At 42.1% G+C, this 26,935-nt stretch overlaps 1 protein-coding gene across 10 annotated transcripts in view; it reads right to left on the bottom strand.

Moving 5' to 3' along the window:
- Positions 1-26,935, bottom strand: part of PLAGL1 (PLAG1 like zinc finger 1) — a 100,006-nt gene that overhangs the window by 11,701 nt on the left and 61,370 nt on the right. For 5 of the 10 annotated variants that reach the window (XM_033405840.2, XM_033405811.2, XM_033405814.2 and 2 more), the window contains 3 exons: positions 18,989-19,053; positions 14,866-14,897; positions 10,358-10,427 (listed from right to left, as the gene is read on the bottom strand). The gene's annotated coding sequence lies outside the window, so the exon portion shown is untranslated. Of the gene's footprint in view, positions 1-10,357; positions 14,898-18,988; positions 19,054-26,935 lie in introns of all 10 variants that reach the window. The other 5 variants (XM_033405808.2, XM_033405824.2, XM_033405810.2 and 2 more) reach the window with 1 other exon arrangement.

Here is a 26,935-nt window from a genome sequence, read left to right as displayed (position 1 = left end):
TTTCCTAAGCGATGGACCATATATTTGGTGCCTCAGTCACTGCATTTTATCAGGTTAAAGTAAAAAAAAAGGGGGGGGGGGAGCGGGGGTCTATAATAATTTTCTTTGGAAATTCAAGCAATAAACAACTTCTACAAATTTCGTTTCAAACGTGGGTAATGATGATAATTAATAGATTCTATCATCTAAAACAGGGCTACCTTTTGACTAGAGGGAAGGTTGCCCTCAAAATCATAGGGATTCATTTGTCAGCATCTTTAAAAATCTTTTATTAAAGTGTGTGTGTGTGTGTGTGTGTGTGTGTGTGTGTGTGTGTGTGTGTGTGTGTGTGTGTGTGTGTGTGTGTGTGTGTGTGTGTGTGTGTGTGTGTGTGTCCGTCCTGAATAAAGCACTAAGATACTATCATTAAAATCCGTAACACCTGAGCTGACATACCACTTGGAAGAAGGCTCTTGCCTAGGATGAACTCTCAGGCTGGATCCCCAAAGCCTGTCACCCCACTCTGTCTGCAGACCTCTCTCCCACAGTGGCCCAAAGGCAACCACAGCTGCAGATCCATCTACTTGGTACTTCCTTAACGTGCCACCTTCTCTCACGCTTCTGTGTTTTCCACACTATGCTATGCTCCTTCCTGGACTATCTCGCCACCCCTTGTCTACCTGGCCAACTCCTACTTTCCTTGTCACTCCCAGGCAGAGGAATGAGCTCCTTTTCCACCTGGTGAGATGGTGAAACGGGGAGCCCACCAAGAAAGCGACTGGAACGGTCCAGGTGAGCCTGCAGGGGCTTGGGCTAAGGTGGTCGTGGTGGAGATAAAACAGAGCACTGAAAACCACAGCTCAGTTAGCAAGGGAAGATTGGTTTGGTGAGAAACTGCTTCCACAAAGGGTTCTTCTGTGTGCCCTCCAAAACTATTTATTCAACACCGGGTAGACATCTCCACTTTAATATGTTTGAAACAATTTGCTTTCAGTGGTGGGAAGCATCGGCTGCCCGCCCCCGGTTCTGCTCTGGGGGGCGCCATGCACAGCAAGCCCCTGCCTCCCCAGCCTGCCAAGCAGTCAGGTTTGCAGCCTACTGACTCTTTTAAACTGTCACCTTGAGAGGTTTTATTGTGTTAACCCAGTGACTAAGCTCTTACTTTCTTAGAAACAAGGCTGAAGATAAGAAAGCTGAAGTGAACTGTTTACCTAATACCTAGAGAGAAAATTACACCACAGCTTTAGAACATCAAATCTATGCATTAGACTTAGAAAAAACGAAAAAGGACGGGGTGCTAACCTTCTCTTCACAAACAGTATGAGTTATATCTAGTTAAAGATGGTACACTGAATAAAAGTATGTAGCCCCAGTCTCTCCTGAAACTCTACTAAAACAATATTAATGAGATTTTTTCAAAAACACAACCTAAGATAACAGGAGAGGAGAAAACTGCAACAAACTTTTGGAAGCTGGAAAGCAGGTAAACAAGCAGTAACTGACTTAGCCGTCCTAAGAAAGCGGTATTCTAAGCCAGTAATGAAAAGCTATGAAGCAACCTGATTCACCCCGCAGAACCCATCAAGTCTCAAAGTTGGGCACTAGGTACTTCTGGAAGTGGGGATAAGAGTGGGTATAGAAACAGAGAGAGTGGTTGAAAGTCTGTCAGTGCGTTCAGCCCTCTGACCCCCTCCCGAAAGAGGGTATGAGAAGGGGGGTCCTATGCTGAAACAGGGTGAATTAAGTAGAAGTTTGCATACTTCCCCTATTCGCCTATCAGAACAAAGGCGACCAGGCCTATTATACTCTCCAGGACAGGAGACTGAAAGAGTCTTCTCTGGGAAAGCTGACTAGCCCAAGAGAAAAGAGCTAACGACAAGGACAAATGGCAGTCCTGAAGGGTTTACCCATATTCCCCTACAACAAAGCCCTTGTTGACAAGCCCTATCTAAGTACACAAAGCTTCCATCAGCTTTTCTATGGCTCCACTCACGAGTCAGCAGGCCTCCAAGGATCACGAGAAATCAGAAGCAAGCATCTATTAGGAAAAACCGACACAGAACAAACAGAAAAAGGCAGCTAGGCTAATGAAGAAGAAAAAAGACTATGGAGAAAACTTCAGAAACAACTGTCATTAATATCCTAGAGAGAACAGAGATATCCCCAAAGGAACCGGAGTTTTAAAAAAGAAAACAACAAACTACAACAAGGACAGTGACAAGTGCAAGACCCCAGGCGCAGGCATTTGAGTCAAACTTGCTGGGGGAGCATCTGAGAATCTGCAATTTTAATAAACTCCCCTGATGACTCTTAGGCACCTTTATGTTTGCCAATGTGGCTTCTTTTGAGGGTACTGCTATTTTTACATCTTTGTTAGTCCTAATGCTCACTAGTGATTAGCACCATGAAGCAACCTTTTATGACCCAGAGACTAATTAACAGTAGACCATCCATAGGTTAAATTGTTAAAATGTGCATCATTAGACTAAGAAACAGGAATTTAATTTTTTTAATTAAATTTTTAATTTAAATTTTTTTAATTTAATTTAATTTTTAAGTTAATAAGACAGTTTACTATCTTTGTCATATGAAAAAGGTGCCTATTATCACTTTCTTATTAAACATTTGTACTAGAAGTTGTGGTCGAAACAATAAAGCAATAAAAAGACTTAAAATTGGAATGGAATAAATCTTTTGCCATTCACAGATGACTATATAGAAAACTCCAAAGAATCCACACATAGAATATGAGAATTAGAAAGTCTGACAAGGTATTTGGTTACAAAAATCAAAATACAAAATCGACTGCATTTTTAAATGCCAGCAAACAGAAATATAATTTAAAATTAATTAGCCACAAAGCAAAGATAGCTAGGAATAAATCTAACCAAAGACAAACAAGATATTTATGGAGAAACTATAAAACTATACTGAAAGACAAAAGAAAACCTAAATAAATGGAGAAATATACCATGTTCATGAATAGGGAAATACAGATCGAATTACTGTAATATTGGCAGTTCTCTTCATATTGATATACTGATTCACTGAAGTTCTAATAAAAATTCAACAAGGTTCTTTGTTGGAACTTGACAAGATCATTCTAAAATTTTATATGGAAGAGGAAAAGTCAAGAATAGCCAAGACTTTCTCCACTCAGCTGGCTCATTCTCATCATCATACAAACAGACCAAAGAAGAAAAGGCAAAAGATAACAGATAAAAACTTTTATAAAAAAAAGGTACAGGGCTTCCCTGGTGGCGCAGTGGTTGAGAGTCCGCCTGCCGATGCAGGGGACACGGGTTCATGCCCCGGTCCGGGAAGATCCCACATGCCCCGGAGCGGCTGGGCCCGTGAGCCATGGCCACTGAGCCTGCGCGTCCGGAGCCTGTGCTCCGCAACGGGAGAGGCCACAACAGTGAGAGGCCCGCGTACCGCAAAAAAAAAAAAAAAAAAAAAAAAATACAGTAATTACGGCAGTATGATATAGGCACAGGATTAGACTAGTGGACCAATGGAGTAGAATGAATAGCCGAGAAACAGACCCACTTTTGTATGGAAACTTAATATACGACAGGGCTGGCACTGCAATCATTGGGGAAAGAATGGACTACTTAATAATTGGCTATCCATATGGAAAATAAGGAAACTGGATTCCTACCATACATCATATAGGAAATTAATTCCAGACAGATTACAGGCTTAATGTTTAAAACAAAACTTTACACCTTTAAAACCTTTAAACCTTTAGGCAAGAACGAAAAACTTAAAAAGTATTTCACAGAAGGGGAAACCCATGTAGCCAATAAACAAATGAAAATATGTACAGTTTTATCCAGGTTAGATCTCTTGGTCCACCATTAAAATCACTTCCCATGTACATTTTACTCTGTGGGCCTTCCCCCTTCTTGACTGGCAAAACTTCAATCCTGGTTAATTTATTTAATCCCCACCCCTATTCCCTGGCACTCCTTATGCCTCCATTCCCTGCCTCTTTTTTTTTTTTTCCTTGTGTCATGCATTTACATCTGACACTTTTTTTTTTATTTCTTAACACCCCCCTCCCCAACTAGATTGGCAAAAATTAGAAAGTCAGGCAAAACCAAGTAATGCCCAGTGGAAGGGAAAGAGGTAGTATACAAGCCTGGAGTCAGGACGTGTACATTCTAAGATGCTCCTCCTTAAGAACTAAGATATGATGCAATTAAATTGCTCTATAAAGACTTATGCATGAAAAAAAGTGAAAACAATCATTGAAACTCAAGATGGATAAGATATATGGTTGTCAAAGGAATAACTATCTCTTGCTTGGGAGATCAGGAGAAGTTTCACGGAGAAGCCAAAGTTTAAGCTGAGCCAGCAAGTTTACCTGGTGTTCGAGGGGGAGGTGGTCTACTGCAGGCCAAGGGAATGAATCAACACAGGGTACTAGAAAATAAGTACTTCAGTATGACTGGATATGGATGTAAACATGGGGGTACCATGGACAAACAGGCTGGAGAGAGACAGACCAAATCGTAAAGCGCCAGTGATGTACTGCTCTACTGCACTAGGAGAAGGTGGCCTTTTTGTTGTAATATTTTAGCAGGCTGACTAACATATTTAGTCAAGGGTAGCCACTAACTCTGGGTTTATGTGGAGGTAGAGTGAGGTGGGGAGAGAAGTAGAAACAGGTAGAAAGATGCCAACAAAACACTGTCTCAACAGGAGTAGGAGGCATTCCTGCTGAGTGATGGAAAAGGCATAACAAGCACAGGAATCTTAAGCCTCAAAGAGCCACAGAAGACCAAGAGGAGGCAAAGTACAAGGGGCAGGGATCCCAGGACCAGTGACCAGGGGAGCCAGGCAACAGGAACCCACTACAGTAGGCGCCCCTTATCCACAGCGAATATGTTCCAAGACCCCCAGTGGATGCCTGAAACCACAGATATGACCAAACTGTACATATGCTATGTCTTTTCTTATACATGCGTACTTAGGATAAAGTTTAATTTAGAAATTAGATTAATTAGATTAACAACAAGAACAAAATAGAACAATTATTACAAACACTGTAACAAAAGTTACATGAATGTGGTTTCTCTCTCAAAATATCTTTTTTTTCCAAAATATCTTATTGTACAAATTTAATGCCTTTTCCGCGCCTCAACTAAGCGCTTATCGCGAACCGTGGCCGTAACATTTGCGGTTTGAGGTGAGACAGCAAAACTAGCACAAATTTCTCTTTCCTTCTGCCCAATTTCACAGATAGAAGATTCCTTCTTACTGTAGATCTTAGCAACCTCGACATATGATTTTTCTCTTTATTAAGTTGATAAGTTTCATCTTTTCACTTAAAGGAAGCACTTTACGGCTGCTCTTTGGCTCATCCAAATTGACGGCATCACCACTCTTGTGCTTATTAAGTAAAATAAGGGTTATTTGAACACATGCACTGTGATACCGACAGTGGGTCTGATAACTGAGCCAGCAGGCAGGATATGCTGGATGAAGGGATGACTCACGTCCCGAGTGGGATGGCACAGGCCGGCATGAGATTTCATCGTGCCACTCAGAATGGTGCACAATTTAAAATTTATGAATTATTTCTGGAATTTTCCATTTAATATTTTTGCACCGAGGTTGACCGTGGGTAACTGAAACCATGGAAAGTGAAATCTCAGATAAGGAGGGACTACTGTAGTTAAATTAGGACTTAGAAAATGGTAGAGGAAACGGGGGACAGTGATGGTGGAGAGGGAAAGAAATGTCAAGCCCCAGAAGAAAAACCGAGCAAAACACAGGAGTTCGGAGTTCAGTTTTAGAGGTATTGAATTTAATGGTGCCTAACGGGCATTCAGGCCAGCCAGGAGACTTCCACATGGAGGAGGCCCTGAGGTCGTCTCCCAGACTAAATAATAGCAAATAATACCCTTGCCTGCAGGAAAGTGGATACCATTCTGAATCTGACTTCTGTAAGTGACTTTATAAATTACTCTGGGCTCTGTGTATGTGGGTGGCTTCAGATCACCAGTAAGGGCGCATGATCAACCTTGATCACCAGTGTCTGCGCTCCCCAAGTGGGCTGGTACAGTGGGGTGGCCTGGGCTGGGCAGGGATTTGTTTTCTTTACAGCAGGCCGCAGCTAGACTGGTCCTCCCTTAGGGAACCTACTCTGCCCTGTGGAGCCAGATGGAAGTGGGCGTGTGGTGGCATGTCCCTCTTGGAGGCTCCAAGGACAGAAGAAGCCTTCTGCCTCAATTCCCTCAGTTCCTCTTAGGTAAGGTAGTGTAGTGACAAGTCTGTGGTGATAAAAATAAGCAAAATGAGAATTAAGTTTGCATTTTAAAAAAACTTGATAAGATGTTCCAAATAATTTCTAGACGGTGAAAATACAAAACGAGACCCTAATAGCTCAAAAATCCTGGTTGGTTGCCCACTCTACGAGAAGGGGTGGGCTTTTTTTTTTTTTTTTTTTTTAACAGATGGGAGCCTTTTATTATTATACTGTGTTTAGCACATCAAAGATAACATGTAACTGATTTTGTCGAGACTGGCCACTCCAGGCCTACATGGAGGTGGGGAGAGAAGAAAGAGGTAGAAGCAGATAGAGATGCCCATAGAACTCTGTCTTGCCTGGGATGGGAGGAAGCACTGGAACAGGCAGAAGCCCAGGAATATGAGCCTTGATGAGCCAAAGAAGACTGAGAGAAACCAAACTGCCGAGGGTAAAAGAGGACCGCCGACCGGGAGCCAGCCTCCATCACCACGGAGGCGTCATCTGAAACCATCCTGTTATGACGCCACTCCCTCCCGCACCCACACGGAGTGGAAGCAGGGACCTTACACAGCTCGGGACTCCCCAGACAGGGCCAAAGCACCTCTACGGGACCGGCCGCTCAGCATAACATCCATCAGGCAGAGAGGAGGGAAGGAAACATCTCTACAGGTTCTTAAATGCTCCCCACTCCTCCTCGCCCCACCTCATACACGGTGCTCTTAAATATTAACATTTAGGAAGAAACAGACAAAGGTCTACAAGCAAGCAAAATAGGTAAGTGCATCCAGAGAGGCAAGTGTGAGGCCCGGGACTGGTTCTCAAGCTGAGATGGGACGGAATGTGTCAGGGAGACTGTTAATGAACGCTAGGTAGCATGGCAGGGGGTGGGGTGGAGCACGGACCCGAAATCCAGACAAGAGCCTTTGGTGTGAGGAGAAGATTTCCTAGTCATTAAAGTCAGCGGCAGGGACTACTCCTTTGTGACAGCTGGAAATATATCCCCCTCCCCCCTCCCAACAAATCGTCGGCTACTCGCCTTTATGCCCTTTACGATGTGTTTCTGTAGCTGACAGCGGTGATCTCTTTTCCTGGAACTTTAAGAGCAGGGCGCAGAGGAACCAAAACTTACCTAATTATCGGCAGGGCCTATTGTCCTAATACGGTTACCATTCTAGGGAAAAGAAAAGCCTGATTCCTTCCCAGGAAGTGTGTGAGGGCAAAGGCTCACACTGAGAAAAGAAATAAGAAAAGCTCACTAGTCACATGGATGACGGGAAGCCAGACGCCCGAGTTAAAATCTCTTGATGGAACCTTAAAAGCTACATGAGATCGGGAAAGGATGCTCAAGACTTGGGAGGACCGTTTCATCCTAAAAAAGCCAGCTCTCTAAATAAATAGAAAAAGGGCTGGAAGTGCAGATAACAGTATGTCAGCAGAGGGTCGCCAGGGGGCTGAATTAGAGATGACTTTCTTTGTTTTTCCTCTTTGAGTATCCGTACTGTCTAAATTTTTATAATGACTACTTGGGCTGAGTTGAGGAGCCAACCAGGTGGACGAAAGGGAGTAGGTCCATCTCAGGCAGAGGGGAGACGGTGTAAAAGCACAGAGGCATGAAGCCACACGGGGCAGCACGGATCATGTGCTCTAGTTTGGCTGGAAGGCAGGTGTGAGCAGAGGCGGGGGAGCAGGCGATGGGCCTGCAAAGAAGGCAGTGCCCTGAACACAAGGGCTCCAACGCGCCAGGCGGGGGGATCTGGGAGCCAGGGAAAGTGAGGGCGCTGTATCAACAGACTGCCGCCCACAAGAAAAAAGTTACACGTAATCACTAATCCCTCCCCCGTGAATAACTTCATTACCCTGCGGGGACAGCAGATTTAAAAGTACTGTTCTGAAACCTCTAAATGGTTCCTTTTTTTCCCACAAGGAGGGCCTGAGACCTAATCTGATTAACTGAATGGACACAGATGTAATTGGCAGTTTCAAAAAACAATTTACACTTTTTTTTTTTTCCAAGCTTTTTCAATGGATGAACATCCGGAACTCACTTGACTATAAACTGTGTACACAGTTCAGAGAGAAAAGTGAAATTGCTGTGCCCACTCCAAAGCTCACACCCCTTCCTCCAGAAGCAGAGGTCTGCCCACCTCTGCGGCCACATGTGTTATTTACGGGACAAAGCTACTATCCAGCGCTTGACTTGAGAATCTTCTCTTGGCCTTTCCACGGCACATCCAATAAATTCAAAGGATGCCAAGCAAACTGTTCACCCAGACATACTTGGTTAGAAATATAAAAATATTTATCACTAGTCCTTTAAGAGGACCCCAGTTTTTCATTTTTGGCTTGGTAAGGTGACATTTTATTTCATCCTGTTTCCAGTTTAAAAGGAAATGGCACTGGAGAGACAAGGCAACTTTTCCAAGTTACTGCACTGTCTTCTCTGAAAGGGAGAAAGGAATGTCAAGGAAGGGGGCGGGGAGCTTAAAAAGAGTGGAACACCAGCAAGCAGGGCCTCCTCTCCTTTTCACCTTAAGTCTTTTCTCTCCCTCATTCACAGCTTTAGGTTCTTTGTTTGTTTAACAAACCATTACAATCATACCCAGTTCAATGGGGAGGAATGTGAACCTCTCTAAGTAGCTGTCCTCGCAATCCACATGTGTGGTCCATCCGCAGCCCATCCGCAGGGGCTTCAATGTGCCGTCCTGTGCTCCTGTCGCCCTGGAGGCTAGGCACCTTGCTTACAATAAGCCCCAATTTCCCGCTGCCGCATGCTTCCTGCTCCTTCCCAGTAGCCTATAGCGATGCCTCACGTTGTTCTTCCTTCCCAGCTTGGCTGGCGACTGCCCTGTCCATTTTGCCTGAGCTTGTCCCGCTAAGCTCCAGAGACACACAGGGCCTGGGGTGTTCGCCACCCCCTACCTGTCTTCAGCCCACAGACTCACCGCTCAATACTTGGCAGTCACATTCCAGGATCTTACTGGTTGTCACGCACCGTCTTCCAGTGTCAATCATACAGTGACCGGAAGATACAAGGGCAAGACACTCCCACCCCCCCACACACACCCCTAATGAGAACTGCCAGTGCCTTTCTCAGTTCCTAGTAGACATGCTGGCCACGCTGGGATGAATTTCAATTTCTGGCCAAGAAATCATGATATTATTTAGTAAGAATATTCTATTTCAAATGGAGCCAAAAGAACCTTCAGTAAAACAATATTACATTTCAGTTGAACTCATAAAGTCCTCTCATGCTACTTTGTCTACTAATGCCCATCTGACAGCCCTGTGAGATGGGCTAGAAAGGCATCTTTAACCCCATCTAACAGATGAGGAAACTGAGGCCCAGACACCTCAGTCCTTTGCCCACAGGCACTCACTAATACAAAGATACTGCAGGCAATACACTGTACTACGCAAAGCCTAATGCACAGCGTTAACTTCTAAGAGTGTTAACTCCCATTAATGTCATGACTGATGACGACGATGGTGACCAGAGGCCAAACCCGGATGTTCTGAGCTAAACCAAGCACTCTCCACTCCCACCTTGCCATCCTCCCCGGCTAAGCTGTCTACACAGCAGCGGACTTCAGCAGTAGCTTTTACCGCAGTATTTTCAAAGCCTTGGAAGCTGTAGCTGGACTCCCTAGTGCAACTGGTACGTGACCAGCATCTTCCTTAGGCTTATCAGTCAACATCTTCCACAAATGGGAGGCAACCTTTACACATCTTCTTATGTACACAAGTGAGGAGTGAAGATAGGGCAGCTTTAAAGCTTTTGAACTGATGGCGTTGTCAGCAGAAAATTCCAGAGATCTGCAGATATTACGGGGGCTGTGTGTGGGGAAGGCAGAGGATATGAGAAGTTGTTAACTGCAGGATCTGATTCCCCGAAACACAGAGGATACTAATTTGCTTTTTAAAAAGAGAAGGTCAAAAGAATTCTGTTCTAAGGTATTTCACAGTTTGAGGGGGAAATGTAGCTCTTCTCTACCAGAGGCTTTTTGAAGTGCCTTGAACCTCCTGCATGTCCTTGACCTCTTTTACTATGTGTTTACAAGCAATTACTAATAAACATGCTCAGATAGAAGTAATTTTTAAAAGCGATCATTGCTTGCGTACCTACTCGGCGACAGGAAACATCAGCTCGAAGGCAGTCAGGGAGACCTCTCAGAAGTTTGAGGCTTCAAACCTGTAAGAAGAGATCTTGCACACCTTAAGTGAACGAAGCTAGAAAAACACTCCCCCTGCCCCCCACCCCCGCTTACGTGGCAACTTGAGCTTGCTTACTTCAAGAGCACAAACACATACACAACTGCTAATGTGTGGAGGAGATTTTCTCCTGCTTTTTAGGCATTTTAATAGACGATAGATCAAGTTCAGATGTTAAAATCCCACAGTATAATACGTCAGTAGACCCACCACCCTTAATTTTTAAACGTCTCAGATACACCATATGGCAAAAGTCTGTAACATTTAGATCATCTGATATATTTAAAAGGTGTGCTGAAGTTCATAATGTTGTAACTTAAAAGGTTTTCAACGTCTCATGTAATCTTGCCCAGGAAGATCTTTAAGTATTTATATTATATCCTTTGTCCTACTTGCAACTGGATTAGAAAAACCCTGATGTTTTCCCCTGCTTTCTGCAAGTAGAAAAAAAAACAACAACCATGAAATTGCTTACATAAAATATTCAAAATAGAACTCAGAGGAAATGGCATTTTTAAAAAATCAACAGTATTAGAATACCATAAAACGGGTATGCAAGTCTATGTAATAACAGAACCTAAAACAAATTATGAATTGAAAAAAATCAGCAATAAACAGTAGACATTCATTTTCAACAAAAGCCTCACATAAAAAGCTTCATATCTTCATATAGATTTATCAACCGTGCAGGGTGAAAAGGCTGAAGTCTCCAATTTGCATATACAATTCCACGGTTACCAAACCTGGCCATACGTTAGAATTACCAGGGCAATCTTTTAAAAATACAGATTCCTAGGCCGCAGTACAAACTAACACTGACTGACAGCGTCGCTGGGGCCCTGGGAACTTATGTTTTCACCAAGTCTCCAGACAGGTCTACAGCCAGCTTCGCACCACTGATCCCTGGTGAGCATTTGGAAACGGGTATCTCTGTTCACCAATCAATTATAAAAGTCGGCTTCTTCCAACTAAGACTATTCTAACCAGTCGATCCTCTTAGGGAGGAAGCTTTTCGGGATTCTCTTTACTGGTACAAAGGTAAATCTATTATGTAACAGCCAATTATATCTCACCTAAGCGATTTATTCACTTGGTCGCCTGTTTTCTTCTCTTAATTTGCTCAAAAAGGCTATGTCCATTTATTTTGAATAATATAAGTTATTAAACAGGAAAATTAAGTTAAAAACAGGAAAATTAAGGCCATTTTCAGACAACTAAAGTTTTAAAATAATCCACCACAATTTAGGGGAAATACTGGAGGTGAGTAGGTTCTCTGAATCACCCAGAGTATTTGTTTTAAACGTACTCCTTGCTTTGCAGATGCATAAACACTTCACAAATTATCCTCATGGTCAAGCTCTCTTCTCAAAATACTCAACCTTTATCGTGGTGGTTTAATTGGGTGGTCTCCAAAGGCCTATATTAATTTTTTTTAAGAGCTGTAAAAAACATTAAAGCAAGAGAGTACAATTCTTCTGGATGATTCCTCCTTTGCTCCTACCCATCTCATCAATGGACAATACCAATTTATGAATTTATGAAGAGAGGCAGAGGCTCTCTTCTGCTTCACTAGAAAGGGCGCACATGACATGAAGTACGCAAACCAGGCAGTGGAGTAGCTTAGCTTCATTGTCAAAATATTCAAATTATCACTAAAAGAAAGAGATTCCTTTCTGAATTCAACAATACTCCTTGGCCTCCGAGGGCTCACACAGGAGCTTATTCTTAAGCCGTTCAATGTAAGCAGCACTAGTGAAAGCGGAGAACTCTGGCAGGGAGGAGATCAAGTCCCTCGGCCTTTCCCACCTGCCATCTCAGCCCCAGTTTAATGCTTAAATAGTTAACAATGCAACAGAGAACCTGAAAGCATGCGTGGCCCCAGGGGAAAAATCATGCGCAGTCTACAACAGTTTAATAAAGCAGCGCAGAGGCAGTTAGGAAGAATAACACGTCTGCATTTGACGGGATGCTACTTGCAGACAATGGTTTTTCAGGTCAGAATTTGGATTTCAGAAATCACAGAGAAAAGGTTTCAATATGTCAATTCTATTATTTTTTTTGTAAAGAATACGTTTTTTTTTTAAATGACCCAATAACATTAAACATTTCTAGATATACTTGTTTCTGAGCTTCAGAGTAGGAAGAAAAATCACATTTTTCTAGGAACGAGGATTGGTGCACGGTAAACAGATCAGTTAGAGGGAATTGTCTTAAATAAAGGGGAGATATTTAGGGGGAAATGATTTGTTTATTCAGTGATGACAAAAACTAAAGTTTCCTGAATCTAGAGCGTTACGATTTCTAGAACGCATTTCTGCTGTCACAATCTGTTTTTCTAAGCATTAGCTTCTGAGCCGCTTTGAGAAACGCGTCTTTTTCTCTGTTAATGAACTGGTTTAGCTGCCTGCTGAGCGCTCACTGAAACCCGAATTGAACAAAGGGATTTCCCTCCAGTTTCAGCTCATTCACTTGGAGTTACTCCTGATTTTGCTTAAGTAAATTCTTCAAACTGACTTTTTTATTTCAAATGATTTGAGTGGGAAAGAACTGGGCGAGCCTGGACACAGGGAGGCCTGCCTCGGCTTCCAGCGAAAGACTCCTCTGGGTTGAGGATGTGCAGGGCCTGTTTTCGAAAAGCCTCCCAGATAAGTTTTTTATTTTCTAAGGACTGTAATTCCAGACGGAAAGGAGCCCACCCGATTTGGCAGATCACAGGCAGCTAAGTCTTACTTCGGGGAGCTGGATCACCGCGACTGAGATTATACCTCTGAAGTGGAGACCGTAAACAGGACATTCATTATTCATTTCACAGCAATGGAGTCGTTTTGAAGACGACAGGAGCATGTTGTGAAAGGGTCGCTCAGAGTTTGAACAGATCTGTGAGCCTGGCACCTGGCCCTCTACCTTCTCTCACACAATCCCTGGGGGACTTCAGTCACCACCCAGGGTTTCAACTACTCCTTAGGGTCACAGACCTCCCAAATCTCTATCTTCAATCCTGAACTTCTTTCATATTTCAGGCGAATCCATCTACCTTCCTCCTGCACCTCTCAGCTTAGATATCGTCAGTGCCCCTGAAGGTCACCTACCCTAGAGCAGGGGCTCCGCACGGCTAACCCGCCAGGCCTGCTCCTCCGCCACCAGCGATTTTAGCCACTGGCACCACTATGGGATAAGAGTTAACGTCTGTTGGATGCTCACCAGGTCATGGCCGTTGTTTTAATCACTTTACTGAATGCTCCAAACAACCAACCGTATGCGGAGGAAGCATTAACCTCATCTTACTTATGGGGAAACTGAGGCTTAGGAGTGACGCCAGTTTGCCCACGGTCACACAGTCAGCAAGCAGCTGGGCCGGGCTCTGCATCCAGAGTGTGGGATTTGAGAGTCCACATTATTAATAGTCAGTCTCTTCACCGTGTTGCTTCCCAGCTGCTCCAAAGTTAGAAACTCTGGAGGCATACGAGATTTTACTCACTGACTAAGCTATACAGATTCTTCGAGCTTATTGTCTCTCAAATCTGTTTCCTTCTCTTCATTTCCATAGTTACCAGTGTTTGGGTGATGTTTTGCCTTCATTACAGCCTCCAAATCAGTGCAGCAGGACAACTCTGGAATGTTACTTCGTTTGTCCTCCCAACATCCTTTCTAGCTCATTTAAAACAGGTGCAGCTTTGTAATTCCTTGTATTTTAGCCCAGATGACGGCAGAAGCAGTCTGTCTTTCTTAACATCTAAACCCAGTGAGGAGACTCTGCCCAATTTCAGGGTCGAGAGAAGGAGAGAGCGGTAAGAGGGAGAGAAAAAGACACTGTCCCCTCCACCCCCAGCTCCCGGGGCTGGAAAGGAAAAGGGGCCCTGGCACAGCTCTGTCCCCAACGCAGGGCAGAACCCTCTAGAGGACAGCTGTGGGTGTGCTCAGGGAGGCCAGGCCTGGGGCAAGAGTGGCAGGGCTTCAAGAGACCACTACCCCACTGTCATATACCAAAGACCAGCCCTCACCTACCGGGTGCCAGGGAAGTCTCCAGATTCTAGGACACACACTCCACGGGGGAAAGGGAGACACCTAAAAATGACTGCAATGAAATTTCTCTCTAGGTTGACGGCATGGGGAATATAAAAGTGAGTACTTCCTGCATACTTGACACCGTGGAATGAGATTCAGACCTGTGAGGGGCGCCTGAGTAAGGTGCAAAGAATCACAGACTTGTGTGCATCTGTGCTATAGACTAGCTTCAACTGCCACAATGGGAGCCAGATTATTTTTCAAAAAATGCCACCACCCCTCCTCTTGTAGAGAGGAGTGTGGACTCTGCAAAGGTGCTGGGGACCTGGCAGCTGTCCTGTGCTTTAGTCCCGGGGGCAGGTAGAGAAGGAAGGAAGGAAGGAAACAAGTACAGATGTCGAGAGTTTACTCACAAGATTAACGCCTCTGATTCCTATGCAAATACCTAGAAAGGGAGAGACAGAGAAAGTTTAAGGCCTTTATCTTAAACTCTGAATTGCTTAAAAACCAAAGGAAAAAACAGAAGTCTACTAGGAAGAGAAAAGAGAGGCCAGTGCTGCTAGAATCTTGAGGCCCAGGACACCGCCGCTTCTGAGCCTGGACGTGCCTCCCAGACCAGCTGCCCGGACAGAGTTTCCATCAGTTTGGAAACCAACTGTTTCCAACAGTTCTGGAAACTGTTGGTTTCCAGAAGATGGAAATAAGAGTGTGCTGGAAACTGGGGTGGTGTCAGGGAGGAGAAACGATATAAATGTGACAAATTTGTTGATTCAGAGATGTTGCAGTAACGGTAGGTCCTTGTGACACCAAATGTCTACAGGGATTTGGACTCTGGGGTCAGTCATGTCCTCAAAACAAATTCCATTTAAATTCTGTGGCTGAATATCTGAGACTTCGGATGAGGCTTATGAAGGCCCTGATGAAAACCAGAGAGGATTCTAGATAAGCCAAGATGTATCAGCCAGTATGCCGAGATTAGAACTTTTGGAACAGGGAGTTCTGGTTGGAAGCATTTCAGACATACAAGAATCAGCAAATAGGGGACCCCATTTTCCTGCTGCACTAGCACCCACTAAGTCTGCCCGGCATGTGGGGCGCATCCACAGGGAAGACAGACCCGGGAGAGGAGGAGATATCTGGGGAGCAAGTGCCCCATCACAGAGGCAGGGCGGGCCAAGACAGTGCCCCCCTCTCTGCTTCGGTTATTAGGAAAATGAGCATTTGGTATTAAACGGTGCCCAAGAAGAAAACCCCCAGACAGGGAACTTGGAAGTTAGGGTGCGTTGAGCAAGCAGACAGAGGCTCGGAAAACCAGAGTGCAGGGCCGCTCTCCTCTCCTAAGGGTCTGGCCTCTGCTGACACTTGCTTCCCTTCTCACACCAGATGGGGGAGCCCAGATGGAAGAGAGGAGGGGGCAGTCAATGAGCACTCACAGGGCTCAGCCCCAACCCTCACCATCCGACAGGGGCAACCACGTGCGGGAGGCTACCTTCCGACCTGTGGTGCCCCAAAACTTAGTGGCGGTGGAGGGTGTGCTGGACGATGGGGACCGGCCCACCCTACTGGCCAAGAACTCAATTTTCACGTGGCTTCCTTCAAACTACTACTAGCCTGGCAAGTAAAGAGCTTATCAGTAAAGGGACATTTCTACGCACTGGACACCGAGATCCCTACTGGTTCCTCAGCCTCTCTGTTCTCAGACTGGCTCCCCTTCATCCCTTCATTCTAACAATGCCGCTGTCAGAGTGATTCTTCTAACATGCAAATACGCTCCCGTCACTTGGCTGTTTGGAATTCTTCAATGGTCCCATTAATTTCCGTCAGTTGCAACCAAGAGTCCTGACTGATCCACTGCAAGTTTTTAATCAGAAGAGCGATATGCTAAGGGCTCGCGTTATAGAAAGAGACCTCAGACAGCAGGCAGACAGATAATGCTCCTGCGTTTATCCATTCTATACATTAAAATCAGTAATTCCATAGGAAAAAACACAGAAATCAATTTTTTAAAGCTGTGCACAAAAAAGACTAACAGCAATAACTGAACACTGAAGTTTCTCTGTAAAGCTGAGTGTTGACAGGGAGCTCTAAATCTCCCCTGAATCGGAACTAGCAAACGGGAACCATTTTAGGGAAACAACAAAAAATGATGATCACCCTACTGTGGTTCTAATTTGCACGTTGACTGTGTGTGTGTGCGCGTCTGTTTTATGAATCACTTTTAATTCCTGTGCTCAAACAAAAAGGGAAGAATTACCTTGGTAAATGCCACATAATGGCTCAATTAAGTTACTCCCCAAATAAAGTACACTTTGTCATAGTATAAACACGCATAACTCCTAACACTATTTTAAACACATTGATAGAGATATGTGCTTTATTTATTAATTGTACCCACAATAGTTAACACCCTCCTATATGATGACCCCCCAATGCCCTTCATCCCCAACGGCCTTCACTTTAACTTTTTGTTTGTTCAGGGAGTCAAGGAAGTAAAAAAAAAAAAAAAAAAAAAAAAAAATTAATGCTATTTCTTGGATAGTAACTTTCCTTACCTCAAAGTGGTATGATAATGTGTTTTACTCTCCCTTATTCTTTTACTAGAAGCATACTCTACTTAATACTAGGTTGTGTTCCTACCGTTAGTTAAAAAACGTTAACCAAATGATACTATTCTGCTGGAGGAAGTCCAAGAAAGATGGGCTGGTGGAGTGCAAAGAGCAGCGGCTTTGGAGTCACATGGCTCTAGGTCGGAACACTGCTCTGCTACTTGCCAGGTAGGTAACCTTAAGCAAGTTCCCTAACTTCTCTTCATGCTTACATCTCTCTACCTGGCAGAGCTGTTGTAAGATTATGCATTACGTATGTCCATACGGGGGCACAATGACTGGGGCAGAGTCTGAAGTTTATGTACAAAGTAGATGTGGCCTGTTTAGTAAGTATCAAGAATGATTTTATACACTGGGTAAGTTCACAACTAGGAAATATTCATAACCTGTTTCAGAATACAATACATGTAACAGAAAGTATGAATTATTGGTTCACTTCAATAATCTTTCTTTAATTTGGATCATGACACAATTCCATTCTCTAACACATACTTGTAAAAGAAGTTTCTAATTATTTCCTGCCTGCTTCAAAACTTTGTATGTCATGTATTTGAAAGATTTTTAAATTCTTAAGCAGTATAATATTATTAGCTGTGCTTTTAATGGCAATGTCACATTTAACTAGAGGAAACAATTACAAATAGGCCTGGCATGAATTGGTCTTACAGGTATCATGAAGTCACCCAAATGATATACAGAAGTGATTCTGGCACATTTGGATGTTGCTAGAATCTTTCTTTTGAATGTATGAGTGGGGAAGTGGATTAATTTCAATTAGAACCATTTGGAGAACAGGAATTTAAACACACACATCTAATATTTCACTTTGGCCCTTCACCTGGAGCAGCTGTGGACAGCCTTTCTAGAAGTCAGTCCAAGAGCAAAATAAATTTGGAAGTGGTTCATCTAGTTTAGGAGAAAAAAAAAAAACCAAAAAAACTCAAGTGTACAATGGGATATAAGAAAACTTACAAAGAAGACTGGAATAAAAAAATACGGCATATTGCAGTCAAGGACATTTTGCAAAAAACTATGTGGAGAGAGGCCAAAAGTTATGGTTAAGCAACACTGTTAGCACTAAAGCTGCAAAGTAGGGGGAGGGTTCCTTTGGGGTGAAGAAGGCAATGGGCTTAAACAGAGAACGAATACACGTCACAGGAGAAAAACAACCCAAATGCTGGATATGAAATTTAATGACTAGGTGTCACTATTTTGAAACAGGCGTTTAAAACAAATCATCATCTCTAAATGTATGATGGAGAAAAATAAAAACCAAAACTTCTGATAAATATTGGGGATACTGTCGACCACGAGTTCCCTCAAATTTAGGGGCAAATTTGGGTTACCTCCACTGGATTTAGTGGCATACTTATTTCATAATTTTAGGAAATTTGGACAGAATATACGCAAATTGAGAATCACCTCACATTATGACTTTAGGAGCATGATTTAGAGACTGAATTGTCATGGATGCAACGTACTAAATACGATTCTAAATGGAGTCTAATACCCCCAATTTTCCCCTAGCATTAATTTGTTTTTCTTTGAAAACGTCTTTTTAAGTGTCAGGGAGGGAGATCACAAGTTTCTAGGAAACAAGTCATGATAAATAAAAGGCATCTGTAGAGTGCCCCTTATTTCTAAGGTTATATGAGTATCAATGACAGTTCTTGGCATGTCCTCTTGATTTTTCTAAAGAGGAAAAAATAGGCTTCGTATTCCCCAGCCGTAATTTTTCCCTCAAGGTCTGCAGTTCCTCAAATGAAAATTCTCGGAGAGCAAGTGTTTTCTGGAACATAACCCCCTCTACCGTGGAGAGCGGGAAGCTTTGGCGTGTGCTCTAACGTAGGAGAATGAGAACACAGACTCACAGCTGGCCACAGAGAGCAGCCTGGGCAGAAGTCAGAGGGTGTAGCGGAGACACACTTACCTTTCTAAGTTTGAGGTACAGAGGAGTTTCAGATGTGACATGAAACATCAGATGTGAGAGCAATCCTAGAAGAGGAAAAAAATGTCAAAAGGTTAAAGAAAAAAAAAAAAGGCATTGAGAAAAACCACACCGATACTGCGTTAGGAGACATTTATATACAGAATGTGAGTTCAGGAATGCCAGCATCAAAAACTTCTTTCCGTCAATATGCCATCGTGTTATATTCCAACCTTCCAGAGACACACCTCTAAGTTCTTACAGGATTTTTAGTTTGAGAGAGACAATGTGGTGACGTGGTGACGAGCTGGGGCCATGGTGCCAGAATGCCTACATTCAGATCCAGGTGTCACCTGGAGCCACTCAGAAACCTTACACCACTTGCTGAACAGCTCTCTGCCTCAGCTTCTCGCCTGTAAAATGGAGATGATAACCATACCTATAGCCTAAAAGCCTTTTGAGGATTAAATGAGTTAACGTGAGTGAAGTGCTGAACACGGCACCTGGGAAGCAAGGTGTACTCCTGTATTTGCAATTCTTTTCCAGAGACCCCAATTCACGTGAAAATTTCTCAGAGCCTCAGGAAGAAATCAGATGATAATCAGAACCTTTTGTAAAAGGGTCAACTAAGAACGTTATCCTTTAGGAAAAGGAAGCAGGTACCCAAGCAGGGCTGAGGGTGCACTGGGGAAGAGAGGGAAAAAGATGACAAAGAGCAAGGAAAGACCATTAAAAGGCCCAAACCAAACAAACAGGCAAACAAAAACCAAACCAAACAAACAAACCAACCCAAAACCAAAAGGAACCTTTGCTTAACTGCAATTTTTTTTTTCAAAGACAAGCTTATTACTCAGAGGAGAGGCCTGAAGGGCAGAACTTGTTGACAGTAAGCATACCCGTCTTTCTTGTAATTCAACCTAACCCGTAAGGAGGATGTTTCCCTTTCAATGACTAGATCAGCCTGTATTAGGCCCGCTTTATTTGGATGGATGGGAAGCTGTCTAAGAGGGAAGTATCTTTCTGCTAGGAAGTTTGTCTATGGAGATAAACACACACATAAATACAAAGATCTAATATATGTTGATCCCCAAACGTATTTTGAGGGTCTGACTCTTAAATTACTTGAAATTCTTCTTGTATACGACAACAGTCTTCAGGCCCGAGAAAAGGACTCTTTTATGGAGGATCATGTAGTTGACGTTATCTGGTTCTATAAACACAGCAAGAACACAACTTTTAACTACAGTCACTCCCTGGGGCCTGTATGTAGTTCTATCAATGTAGACAAGATATGCCTCACCGCTTTTAAGCTGAAACATCAAACGGAAAAGTGTCGTTTGATTTCCTACTTCTCCTTCCACCCTCTACCCCTCCCGACTTTGGTATGATGTCACACGAAATTACTTCCAGAAACTGGGAGGATTGAGCAGCCGAGTTATAAAACCTAAGTAAGAGGCTTACAGCTTTCTTATCTACAAGTTAATACTTACAGGGGCGAGAGTCTATCAATGATCAAGGCCGTGGTAATTTTCCTGTTTTGTAAGAAATCTAAAATCTCAGCAGAGTCACAACCTGCCGAATTGACCCCATTTGTACGACCCATACACGCACCTATCCCTCTACAAGACTGGCTACCACGACTCGTAAATTTGGAAACCTGTATTTTAAACTTCATCCCTACTTTTAATCAAGACAGAAAACCAAACAGATTGCTTTTAACGTAATCTTTGTGGTAAAAACAAAAATAACATGGAGAATAAAATATTAGCCAGTTTCTGTACCTGGGTGCTTACTTACCTCTCCCCTGCCCTCACCTTTTCTAAAGTTTTCCATTGTGATTTTAAGATGTTATTTTTCCCAAAGAATGTTGACAACTATTTCCCACTTAAAGCTCTGGTTTAAAAAGAAATCGGGTTTAACGTGAGAATAACTCAGGAACTGGGCTTGTCCTAGGGTCCTGTGAAATCACAGGAGTTAGTACTCTAGAATCAACATTTCCCCTACACACTTTTCACTTAGAAGTAAAGGTGCTTGCTCCCTTTGACAAGAGGTTCATAACATACAGTGGTGGTGAAGCTGGTTAAAGAAACTGTCAAAGGTTTTGTTTTGCATTATTTCACATTACATCATAGAATTAAAACCTGAAAATGGAAGTCTATCCATCTCAATCACTAAAGCTGGTCAGGTGAAAGTCTACAAAACTCTAAATTAAAAGTTTTTTCATCTTCTTACTGAAAATACCTAAACACTGTGCTGAGACTTATTTTTTAAAAAGAATATTAAAGAAGAGAGCTTGGATTTGAAAAGGACAATGCCATACACTTTCTATGCCTCCTGTTCAGAGGCTGACGGACTGCCCATTGCCACACTGAAAAACTGTTTAATAATCCTCCATAAAGGAAAGATTTTAAAAAGCTATGGCACCAATCAGGTAACAATAGATCAATCAGGTTTCCCTAAATGTAGTATTTGCAGTTGAAGCCTGGATAAGTAATTACATTCAAAGTAATGTACAGGGAGCTATCAATCCCCATTCATTCAGCACACATTCACTGAGCCAAGAGCTTTGCTGGGTTTGGAGATATAAAAATGAATACGACACAGCTGCTTTACTTCCAGCTAAAAGAATATACCTAAACAAAGAGCTACAGGGCAATGTGTTAAGTGTTATAATAGAGGTGTGCACAATGGGCTGAGGGCCAAAGGAAAAAGCAATAAATTCTTTCTGGGAAATCAAGCAAGTGAGGGGAGAGATAAAAGAAGGTATGGTGATGTTTCCTTGTGATAAACTCGACTTTTACTGTGTTGTCAAACGTAAGACAGTAATTTTAGGATTTGTGAACCGTTCTCATCGCAAGTGCTAAATTGGTCTACAAGCCAGTTTCATTTATGTTTGACACAGACTTCCAGTTATAATATCCCAAGAATAAACATTTCAAAACTAAACGTGATTTGTAGTATTTCCACCCAACACACAATCCAGAACAGCACAAACACCTACGTGAATGAAACAGATACAAAGTTCAGAGATGTTTTGAAACATAAATGAATGAAAGACACATTCTAGAGACGTAGTGATATCATATTAACAATGCCTAAAATAAGTATCAATTTTTTTCTCTTCTTCTTAAAGCAAAAATAAAAGAATCACCTGATTATATCACGGTTAATATTTGTCTTTCTCTACTTCTGTGTTTAAAAAAAATAAGGAGGGTATTGAATCAACTTCTACTTAACATTATTTATTATGCATATCATATTCCTACTTATAACACAGTTGTGACAGAACCTCCATTGTCCATTACACACTAGCCCCAAACTTGAGTAATTCTAATGTAAGCATGAGAAACCACGTCTCCTTTGGGGTGAATTTCCAAATTCCTCTGTGTTAAACTGAGGTCTCATTTTCCCTGTGCCTGGTTTTCACAAGAAGGTCCATTCCACCCCATGTGCTCCTTTTCAGCTGTCAATAAACAGAGGCAGTGAATTCCCCCACAGCTTCACAAAGCTAGTTAGGCAGAGCCATTCATTCCTTCAGGAAAACAGGGCATTGATTTCAGTGAGTTCCCAGGGAGCAGCTGCAACAAAGAGATCAAAGGCCCACCTCTCTTTCCCTCCACTGCTTTCATTAGGCCAGGCCCAGACAAACAGCGACAGGTTTCCTCGAGACAAGGAGAGGGCCGGCAGACCACCTCATGGTTCAATTCAAATTCATCCGTTTCCTACATTCCAGTGACAGTCCAGAATGCTAACCATGACAGACCAGCACAATCACCCGGCATAATATACTGCTCGCTAGTTCATCCAAGGTCAGAGGGAGAAAACAAGCGCTGAGGGAAGTCCTCCACTTCTAGGGCCCGCTGAGCCACGACGGCCCCCCGACATTCCATAAATAAACTAGGCCCGCTCACTCTCCCTTTCTTTCTCCACCCTGCAATCCCACAAGCGATGGTCTCACTTAATCTGCAATTTCTTTCGTGTCACCATACCTACACCACTGGGACACTCTATTCTCAACCTAATGGTTCTGCTGATGATAGGAGGTCTGCTACACGCACTGCCCTTCTTGGTTCACACCCAGTAAACTACTACCGTAGGATGAACTGAGAGCTGTAACTCCTGGGGCTTCCCTCAGGCCTCATCTCCAGAGAAGGCCACGCGACCTAAAGAGAGACTCCATTTGCATAAATTCTGTTTGCAAAACACAAACACAACAGAGATAGAACAGTTAGCTTTTTGATGTGAGCTAGGTAATCACCGAAACTGGTAATCCAAGCTCTTAAATGACAGTCTGTGGGTGAATGAGGGTGTGTGTGTGTGTGTGTGTGTGTGTGTGTGTGTGTGTGTGTGTGTGCGCGCGCGCGTGCGTGCGTGTGTGTGTGTGTGTGTGTGTGTGTCAGAAGAGGGTTAGCGAGGGGGGAGGGGAGAACCAGAGGGACTAGGGAAGAAAGTGGATTATCCTGATTCGTTACCTACACTGAACACACAGAATTTAAAGATTTCCAAAGTCTCCACTGAATTCCGAACTGCTACTTTGACACCACGCTCACGAGAGCCCGTAACAAAATGCGTTCATTTTATTGTGCTCCACTCCATTTCTGCTGCTAATCCTGAGTAAACATGGGAATAGATGGGTTAAGTTTCAAAATTCCTAAACCAAAAAGAAAATAAACAATACTGGAATGAAAGGTATGGAGAACTCACTCCATGACACAGAACACGGCCTTCCCACGTGCCCATCTTAGGAGCTTCGGGACTGACCTGGGGGGTCCATTCATTGATTATTCATTTGACTGCCAAAGATGCCATTTTGTATAGGGTACTGAACAGTCCTCAAGGTAAAGACTTTCACTTTTCTCAAACTGGGACAGAAATAAACTTAGAAAATACAGAACTCCCAACTGCACAGGAAAGGTAGTGGAATTCTTGGTAGGCTCAGTGTGACAGTTATATTAGGAACCTCAAAGCTGACTCTGGCACTGATTCACTTTGGCCTCTGTGTCTCCCTACTCTTCCAAAATGGAGACAGAAACATCCGTGAAGAATTCCTTTACGAAGGATTGTGAAATAATCGTTCCTCAAAAACGATGTACTTCATCGAAGAAAGCTGGTCTTAGGAGTATAACCTCCTTCTATAATAGATCACTCTAATTCAATAGAGCTGCTTTGGAAACTCGCTACGTTTCTATGAATCAAATCATTTTTTAAAAGCAGTCAGAAAATTTACTACTCGAAGAAAGGCTATGGCAAATGACGACATATACTCATCAATTCACTTATATACTTTTCAAAAGCATTTACAAAGCACTTAGAAACATCAATTTGATCTTCACCATAACCATCTGAGATAGGTGGTTTTATGAATTTCTATTTTTGAATGAGGAAAAAAGCCTCAAGAGAGGTAATCAATTGATTTGCCAAAGTCACAGAACAAATAAGTATATGAGTCACAACTTTCAATATTGTTTCTAAATCCCATGCTGTTTCCTTTGCCCCTAGCTACCACCTCTGCGTGTAATTATTCACTGACGTTCTCCGTAACTGTATTAAATAAGTAATAAGAATCTATTTCTAATGCATTGTACCGCTCATTCAAGGAGGCAGTGTTTAAGAGTATGGACTCTGGTGTCAGGTTCACATTCAAATTTTAGTGTCACCTTTTAGTAGTTTTGTAAATTAAGCAATTTAACAGTATTTCCAGAACCTCGGTTTCCTCATCTGTAAAAGAGGAATAATACCTTCTTTCATAGGGCTTGCAAAGGATAGAATCAGATAACCTGTGTAAAGCACCTAGAGCAGTGTTAGCATATAAGAGATGCTCAATAATGGTAGCTATTATCATTGATGTTGAAAATCAAACCAATATAAAACTTGTTAAAAGGGGGAAAATGCTTCCTTTTCAATAAAAAGACACAAAATTTAACTTTCAGCCTCTAGATTACATGGTTCCCTCTAGCACTAAAAATTTAGCACTCAAGTCTAGGATTTTATGGGGTCAAGTAATAAACCAAGATCAAACTGTCATAAAAGATAAGCTACTATACAAAATAGAAACACTAATTGGTCTTAAAAAAAAAAACTGAGGCAAGTTCATGGTTGCTATAAAGCAGCAATGTTGTTTTTCTGTACAATCAGTTCTACTTCTTGCCGTTTAACCATTTTAAGTAGAAATGTACTGGTGTTAGGCAGAAATTCACAGACTATTGCCACATGAAGAGAAAAATACCTAATAGGAATACTTGTTTTATGTAGCTAGTGCGTTAAAGTTTTCAAAGAATACATGTCTTACTTCATTTGACCCTCATGCTACTCACTAGGAGAACATGGATTAACTTTCTAGCACAAGAAAAGACTGCCAGTGATAAAAGGCAAACCTTACTTTTTAACTCCTTGTCTCATTTTTCATGACCCCTGATTGATAGATGATGGTATGCAGATGCTACAGTGCAGAGTGTACAAAATACTATGGGAAGACAGAGACAGGCCAGTAAGTCTCGGAGAGCCAGAAAAGGCTTTGGAAAGTAGATGGCATTTATCCAACTTTTACCTAGTACACAAGCACGTCTAGAATATTCTTGGTTGTTCTTGAGCTTCATGGGATTTTCTCTGAATTCTGAATATGTCATTCAGTGATTTAGTTGTCCTTCACTGCTTTTGCTGATCTGCAAACATCAATGGTTCCCCCTTTAAAAATTTTTTTTATCCAGTGCTTTGATATTTAAAAAGGCAGGGAATTGAGGCCACTGTTGTTTGACTCAACACCACTTAAGGCTCCTTCTAATTCTGTATTTCTGTGATTTTTAAAAATTACTGCTCATTCTTACATTGCATTACCTACTATATAACACATCAGTTTAAATGTGCTTGTTTATCTATAGCCTATTAACACTGAGAATTTTTTTTTTCCTTCACTACCATTTATCTCAGAAATTAATAGTTGGGAAGAACCCTTAAGAATGTCTAAGGAAGCATGTCTCACTAAAGAAACTCAGTCCATAGCTGTGGAAGTTTGATGGTTATTTCTTTCTCATGAAGGGCTAAGAATTGCCTTTTTATAACCACCTCTAATTGTCTTCTCCAACAATATGAAACAAACATATTTTTTAACAAAAGACATTAGATATTTGAAGGCAATTTTAACAATCCCTTACCTTGAGCCATTAATTTGAGACTGTTCTTTCCTAATATAGATTATTAGTGCTATAAGTTTCCCTCTAAGTACCGCTATAGTTGCATCCTAATTATTTGGAAATATGTTTCATTTCCATTCAGTTGAAAATACTTCCCAATTACCCTTTTCATTTATGTCACATGGGTTATTTGGTAAAATTCACCAGTGTGACCATTTGGGCCTGGGTTTCTTTTTTGGAAGGTTTTTGGTGGTGGTGGTGGTGGTGGTATTGTTTGTTTGTTTTTAATATATACTATTAATTTGATGTCTTTAATAGATATAGAGCTGTTCAGGTAATCTATTTCTCCCTGAGGGAGTTTTGGTAGTTTGTATCTTTCTAGGATTTGGTCCATTTCATCTAAGTTCTCAAATTTGTGGGCAGAGATTGTAGTATTCTCTCATTAGCCCTGTAAAATCCATGAGGTCAGTAGTCGTGGCTCCTCTTTCCTTCCTGATACTGGTAATTTATGTCTTCTCTCTTTTATCCTTGGTTAGCCTCGCTATATGTTTATCATTTTATTAATCTTGTTCAAAGAAACCAGCTTTCCGTTTTGTTGGTTTTTCTTTATCATTTTCCTATTTTCAATTTTGTTGACTTCTCTAATTTTTATTATTTACTTTCTTCTGCTTGCTTTAAGTTTAATTTGCTCTTTTCTAGTTTCATAAGGTGGAAACTTCAGTTATTGATTTTAGGTTTTTTTCTAATATAAACATTTAATGCTATAAATTTCCTTCCAAGCACTATTTTAGCTGCATCCCACACATTTTTATAGACTATA

The sequence above is a fragment of the Orcinus orca genome, chromosome 12 (assembly GCF_937001465.1).
Source record: "Orcinus orca chromosome 12, mOrcOrc1.1, whole genome shotgun sequence".
In the NCBI taxonomy this organism is placed as follows: domain Eukaryota; kingdom Metazoa; phylum Chordata; class Mammalia; order Artiodactyla; family Delphinidae; genus Orcinus; species Orcinus orca.
The sequence above is the reverse complement of the archived record's forward strand: the minus strand, read 5'-3'. Positions and strand labels throughout refer to the sequence as shown.